Raw genomic sequence first — 6550 nt, 5'->3', positions numbered from 1 at the left:
CAAGGGAAACTGCAAGTAGAAGAGTAAATTGGATGCTTCTCTTGCTGGGATCCTATGACCCCAGCTGACTTCCTGCCCTTTGGGCAGGGGGCTGGATTCGATGATCTCCCGAGGTCCCTTCCAGCCCTAATGTCTATGAAATCTATGAAATCTATGAAATCTAGAAGTGGAGAGGGGAGGAGTGTTCCTTTATATGGCTGTGATGAGACCAAACCAGCATACTGCAGCCAGTTCTGTAGTCCATTTGAAAAGAGGTCTTTCAAAAATTGGAGCAGGTGCAGAAAAGAGCCAGAACAATTATTTGAGGGATGGATAAAATACCTGTGGAGCTCAATCTGTTTTGCTTATCAGACAGAAGGCTGCAATGTGCCTTGATTACAGAGTCCAAGTGCCCTCCTAGGAAGAACTCCTCAGAAACAAAGTCTTCTTTAATCTAGCTGAGAAAGGAATGAAAAAAACTAAAAGACTGACTCTGAAGAATTCAATTTAGAAATTAAGCACAGGTTTGTGAGAGTGAAGGTGCCTAATTAACCTCCAAAACAAATAATCAAAGGAAGTCATAGATTCGCCATCTCCCCATAGTTTCAAATCCTAAACAGATGTCTTTCAGGAAGATATTTTTCACTGAACACAAGTTATTCTTCTCAATAGGTAAAGGTAATAGGTAAAATGTCATGGGCTGTGATGTCAGATGAGATGGTGCTTAGCAGCAGTCAGACTATCTAAGGCCAGCAGGCTAACCAGACTTAATTACACTTATCCATTTGTGCCACCAGTTACTTCATATCTCTAAAAACGGAAAGGTCCTTTTCAAGACATTTAAGTGCCTGGATCTAGCTTATGATCAGTCCCCCAACCATAAAATGGGAATAAGAGGTCTTCTTCAGAAGGGTACTGTAAAAATAAATGCATTAAATATTGTGAGTTGTTCAAGCCCTCTCATACCAGTGAACTCCAAAAGTTCAGTATTTAAGCATGGTTATTTGTTTGAGTTGTGCAGATGTATCGGGTATGTGGACCAGGCTGGGAATGTCAAAACAACAAACCTTTTTCATGGGATTTATGGTGCCTCCCTTCCAGCCAGAGCCTCAGAAGGACAAAAGGGCCTGGGGAAAATGGCTTGAAAGAATTGGCTAACCATTCCAGACCCTTAATTTTCCCTTTCGATTTGAGTCTAAACATGGGCAAACATTTGGAGGGATCCTCTGTTTTCACAAACCAGTATACCCACGCCTCAAAATATTTCCCTATTAATTTTTCTGCCCAGTACGTAAGTTGAGGTTGGGCAAGTAATTTTTTTTCACTCCCTCTAAAGTTTTCCATGCCACCCTTCCCCTTGGCTGTGTATCTGGTCTACATATTTTATATGATGGTGCACAGGAGCTAAATGTGGTAGTGTAGAGTACAGGCTGCTTTTTCTTTAGCAAGTGAGAATATTGATGGAGACTGGGACATGTGACAAACTCTGGTCACAGGCATATAAGCTTCATGGTTCTCGATCACAGCCTGCAGCAACAAAAGCGAAGAGCTTTGCCCAATAAGCTAAAAAAAGTGCATATTTTTTAGGTAGGAGCAGTAGTTAAGTAGATTTAAATAATGGTTTTTTTTAAAGCCTAACCGAGGCTCCAGGTGTTCTCACACATCATTAACTATACTGTACAATCCCAGGAGAATTAAAACAATTATTTCAGCCGGCCGGCCAGCCATCAGCAGAAAGCCTCCCCCCCAGCTTTCCCAGCTAATCCTATCCTTAGTCTTCTCTAGGAAACTTCGGTAGAAGCCTCTAGGAAAGCCTTGGTATTTAACAGGCTCTGCAAAGCAAGTCACAAGTCAGGCACTGAGCATATACTTTCAGACGGTTTCCTATGTCTCTGTTTTCCTTTGACATAGCACATCTGCTAACATTATGCATAGGCCTGCATGATCTCGGAGTAGGAAACGCCTTACTTGCCTGTTCCCTCTCAAATATAAATGTGCATCTAGAGCTGGTGAATACCCTTCCAGTCACCCCCCCAGGGTCAAATCTGTAGTTGGTGCAAGCCAGGGTAGAAGCATTAAAGTCAGTAGCACTGTGGCAATTTACACTAGCTAACAATCTGATCCTGACTGTAAAAATATAAACACTTTGGCAAGTTAAAAGTTCAAAACAAGTAGCATCTGATAGGTCTAACACAGACCGGTTCTGAGGACCGGCGTTCAGGTCTGGGGCTGAACTTTCTCAGAGCCTGGCAGTTTCAAACTGGACACATCTCCACTGCTCACTTTAAAGACATGCCTCAGTGGGCACATCTACATGAGCTGCTGACTGTGCAGGAGCCGAAAAGTATTGTGCACTAGTGCGTCACAGCATAAACAGTGCTAATACACTATTGCACAGTATTAGTAGGCTACTGTGCAGTAGCATCACTTAAAAGATGTTTGCCAGTGCTACCGAGTAGTAACTCCGGTTACTGCACATTTATTTAGTATTTGCAATAAATGCTCAGTAACAACCATGCAGTAGCATCTCGTGTAGAAGCGCCCAGAGTTTATTTCATTAGCACAGATCTCCTCACACAATCCAATGAAGCACTTTAGCCACATTTCTGTTTAAGACAAGGTGGTATCAGGACAAGTGACAAGCCTAGCCCATTGTTCTGTGAATTTGCTCATAAATTAATTATGACCTAAAATGTACTGGCTAAACGGCTCAGTAGGCTGGACATTTAGAGTAAATGGAGAAGGCGAATTTCAGCCAAGCCACTGGGATGACCTGTCTGCTGTATCATTATCTCAAGATTAGATTTTTCTTTACATGGTTTTTCCTACACTGTCCTAAAGCTGAACAGGAGCTATTAAGCCAATTCAACCCAGGTTCCCCCTTACACAAAGGCTGAATGTTCGTATTTATTCTTCTGCTAATCTCATAATAACCCGTTTGAAATGCATCATCATGAGTATATGTTAACACACTGCCGATTCTTTTGCTCTGCTGTACATTTCTAATGATACTCACTACTCCAAATACTCTACAAAAGGCTATTTGTCAGCTGGGAATCACGACAGGCCCTTGCTCCCTGGCTTTCCCCTCTTTCCCTTCTACCCCCTGCTACCTGCTCTATGCCTGATAGGGTTTCCACACCAGAGTCAGAAGACTCCAGGCAGTCCCCAGTCATTTATGCCTCCTGCAAAGGAAACAGTCTTTATCAGACGAAGGCAAAGGGTGAGATTCTCAGATAGGGTCATTCTGTGGAGTTAAGAACATGGGGACTGTAAGGCACTTTTGAAGTCATAGATTCATATGTTAGGGGCTGGAAGGAACCTCTCGTGATCATTAGGTCCTGCCCCTCTGCACTTGGGCAGGAAAGACTGCTGGGGTCAGATGACCCCAGCAAGGTGAGCATTCAGACATTTTTTGAAGATATCCAGAGTAAGTGGTTGTACCACCTTTGGGGGGAGTCTATTCCAGACGCTGAACATTTGAGGTGTAAAGAAGTTTTTCCTTACATCTAATCTAAAGCAGTCTTCTAGCAATTTATGTCCGATAGCCAAGTCTTCCCCTGGGGAGCCCTGGTGAACAGATGTTCTCCCAGTCCCTGATGTGGGCGCCTTATATACTTATAGGCTGCCCCAAGTCCCCTCTGAGACTTCTCTTCTCCAGGCTGAACAGACCCAATTCTCTCAACCTCTCATTGTATGGCCTACTCTCCATACCTCTAACCATACACGTAGCCCTCCTTTGGACTCTCTCAAGCCTCTCCACATCCTTCCTGAGGTGCGTGCCCAGAACTGGATGCAGTACTCCAGTTGTGGCCCAACCAAGGCCAAGTAAAGTGGGAGGATGATGTCCTTAGTCTTGTCTGAGATGCGGCATTGCGCTGTGGCTCATGTTCATTCTGTGGTTTATCAAGACTCCCAGGTCTCTTTTGGTTGCAGTGCTAGTAAGTGTAGTGATGTGTAGTCACATAATATAATTCCTTTCATAAAGTGATCAAGCTCCATGTTAAAACCAGTGCCTCAAATGGGGAAACTTCAGTGGAGCTACAACGGTTTAGTGCAGGACCTGGCTTAGAGCCATTTGCCTGAGGAGATGTAACACATCAGCAGAACTGGAATTAGTACTCAGTCAGTGGCTCCTGTCTCCTGCTGCACCAGTGAGTACTCTCCTTGATGTGCACTGGCATGTTATTGTTGGGCTGACTCATGGGGGATTTGCAGTACATATATCAATGAAAAGAAATTCCCTTTGGATAGAATGAAATGATGCTGAAATTAATGAGAGTTTTTACTAAAGAAAAATTCAGCCCATAAAAAAATTGCATGCTTCTTTAGAAACAGAGTTCTTAAAAAATGTTGGGCCCATAGCACTCCTGCTGCAGCTTTTTTAATCTTTGCAGAGCACTTAGAAACAGAAGGGCAATAAATAAAGAACCACTTGAACCATCAAAAATCTACCAACACATTTGTTATACAGAAGTGTTTTGAGTCCATATTTCTGAGACCTAAATCCTGGGTGGAGATGGGGAAAAAACCCACGACTGATTCAGTCCAACCTCTCCCTCAGCTTACAAGAGGGGTGTCTGTCTGCAGGACAGTATTTGAGAACTCGCTTTGGGTTAGTTCACCACAGCCATTCCCGGATCCATAAAGCCTGGCCCCATTCTGTCATCTAGACAGTGCCCACAACATGACTGGTAGATACTCCTCCTAGGAGGGAAAGAAAGAAAGAAGTGTATTTTGGTTCTGGTCTTCTGTCCTGCTGTGCTTTCTCCCAGCTTTCTGTCTCCCTCCTTTCTATGACCACAATCAATATTAAAAGGTGGAAAATTCTTCCTTCTATTCTTGTTTACTATTATATGGCACATTGTAGCATTACTAAAGCTTTGTGTGTTTGTCTGTTAGCAAGCCCGTGATTTTAAATACAAGAATGTTTTTGGTTCTCAATGAAAGCTCTAACCTATTGTTCCCTACAACTTTTTGTTGAAATACTGTGCAGACAGACACCATTTTCTGAAATTATCTGTAGTTCTGTGATGTGCTAATTTCTTGGGTGTGAAATTTTTTGCATGCAGCTTGTAATGATGAAGTTGAAGCCAACACAGTAAAGTCAAAGAATGGAGTCTCATTTTCTTAATGGGATGAGTTCTTGCCCTGCCACTCATATTCATATGACAACTGCCCATTGTTGTTCAGTGTCTGTATATGTATGTAGGATGCATCTTCCTGTAAGGCAGCAGTTCTCAACCAGGGAGTATGCATGCCCCCTGGGAGGTCATGAGAAGGCTTCATAGGGTCTGCCCAGCCTAGCCCAGTGTGGGGAGAAGCTGCCTTGGCCCCTTGGGGCTGATGCGAGTCCCGAGAAAGCGGGGGTGATGGGGTGGGCTTGCCTGACGCCGCCCAGCCCCACAGCCTCTATCTTGCAGGTGGCGCAGCACGTGGGCAGGTGAGGCTCCACGCTGCTACCGCTCAGGTGAGGGGGGCCCCAGGACCACATGGGCAGGGCTGGGGAGCTGGGCAGTTGCTGTGGCACAGGTGGGCCATGGAGTTTTGATAGCATGCTAGAGGGGGCTCAGGAAGAAAAAGGCCAGCAAGGAAAAGCAGGATGCTAAATAGATATACAGATGTGCATATGTTTGTATACATAATCATGTCACGGCTTCTACAGTCAGTCGTCCACATTTTCCAAAAGTTTGAGGCAAATAAGTAAACAAGCAGATTTCGCAGGGATGAAACTACGATTTGAATTTTGCTTTTGTATTTCTATGTAGCTCCTACGGTTCTAGCGAGGGCAGAAATACCCACCTTGGGCTATCACATAGTTTGCGTGGCTTCTTCTTCCTGGCTTTCTGTTTTTAAGCTGTTTTCTTTTTGCACTTTTTCTGCAAAAGGGCCAGAAGCTTCTCATTCTAAACACGTGATTTTGGGACGTGGAACTTTTAGGGAAATACCAAATTTTGTTTGATTCACAAACAAATGTTGCTGGCATTGGTAATGCTTTTGAGCCGCATTTAACTCTTTAGAAGGATCCCGACTGAAGTTTGTCCACTGTAGTTTTTAGCAGAGCACCTCCTTCATTACCTCGCAAAGATTATCATGAGCTCTGTCCATGACATTTTCTCAGTTCTCACCACTGATTTTTTGCTTTCAGATGGCAAACCGTGTTTCTAGACTAAGGCCTCCCCAGCACCAGTTAACCCAGGAGAATTCCTACAGAAACCCGCAGTTCTTTTGATTATGCGTACGAAGCAGTCAGAAGGAATAAATTACTATTAAATACATATCACAAAATGTAACAGCTTTCGGCCTCTTTTTCCTTCATTCTTCCCTGACTCTTTCACTATGCAAAAGGAAAGGATTTCTTTATGTGATATCTTTTATTAGACGAACTGCATAGCTGAGATAGACTTTCAAATGCAAGATATGCTTTGTATTCAAAATCTTTTCTGTCTCCCCACTATGCAGTTGACTCAAAAAAAAATATCACCCAAAGAAATTCTTGACTCTTGTATAATTCCTCCACCATCATGGCTACAACGTCACTCTAACACATCCTTCATAGAATCATAGACTC

The sequence above is a fragment of the Crocodylus porosus genome, unplaced genomic scaffold (genome assembly GCF_001723895.1).
Source record: "Crocodylus porosus isolate Cpor-Errol unplaced genomic scaffold, CroPor_comp1, whole genome shotgun sequence".
Taxonomy (NCBI): Eukaryota; Metazoa; Chordata; order Crocodylia; family Crocodylidae; genus Crocodylus; species Crocodylus porosus.
The sequence above is the reverse complement of the archived record's forward strand: the minus strand, read 5'-3'. Positions refer to the sequence as shown.